A 1,101-nucleotide genomic window follows, 5' to 3' on the forward strand; every position below is an offset into this window, starting at 1 on the left:
GTGAGCCACCGCGCCCAACTGAAACTTATTTTAGAGATGAAATTGGGGTTCAGAGATTCACTGAGACTTGCTGAGTTGCATAGTGACAGAGCTAAGTCTAGCTGCCTCTTTGAGGATCAATTCCATGCTCTCCAAGGTCTCTCTGTTGGGGTTCAGCTAATGATACCCCAAGTATGCTGAGTACTTTGAACTGCAGGTCGCTGGAAGGGCCTCAGAAGTAGAAACTTTCTCCTGCTTTCTGCCTTCCACCTCCCCTCCTCCCCCAAGACAGGTCAGAAAAACTAGAATTCACAGCGGGCGTGATGGCTCATGCCTTGATTCTAGCACTTGGGGAGACTAGACGGAAGGGTCCTTTGAGGCTAGGAGTTTGAGACCAGCCTGTCCAACATAGTGAGACCCTGTCTCTACAAAAAATAAAATTAGCTAGGTGTGGTTGTGCACAACTATAGTCCTAGCTATTACAGAGGTTGAGGCAGGAGGGTCCCTTCAGCCCAGGAGTGTGAGGCTGCATGAGCTGCGACTGCTCCACTGCACTCCAGACTGTGCAACAGTGAGACCCTGATTTTTTTTTTTTTTTTTTGAGTTAGAGTCTCACCCCGTCACCCAGGCTGGAGTGCAGTGGGACACTCACAGCCATCCCAGCATCGACCTGCTGGGCTCAGGTCCTCCTTCCGCCTCAGCCTTCAAAGTAGCCAGAACTACAGGTGCATGCTACCATGCCCGGCTAATTTTTCGATTTATTGTAGAGATTAGGTCTCACCAAGTTGCCCAGGCTATTCTCAAACTTGTGGGCTCAGGCAATACCCCCACCTCAGCCTCCCAAAGTGCTGGGATTAAAGGCTTGAGCCACTGCTCCCAGCCTTTTTAAAAAATTTTAAATATGTGGGATACACTTCAGGGTTAGGTATACCAATGTTCATTATGCAGGTACCCTTGTTGATGTGTGCCCCACCTCCCCTGGCAGTTTCCCACTACTGCCAATCCTTTTCTTACAGTATTGCGATAGTTGTTCAAGGTCTACTTATGAGTGAGAACATGTGATACTCGGTTCTTTGTTTCTGTGATAGATCACTCAGTATTATATATATATATATATATATA

Source organism: Carlito syrichta, unplaced genomic scaffold, assembly GCF_000164805.1.
Source record: "Carlito syrichta isolate Samal-C Ts95f unplaced genomic scaffold, Tarsius_syrichta-2.0.1 Scaffold308112, whole genome shotgun sequence".
In the NCBI taxonomy this organism is placed as follows: Eukaryota; Metazoa; Chordata; class Mammalia; order Primates; family Tarsiidae; genus Carlito; species Carlito syrichta.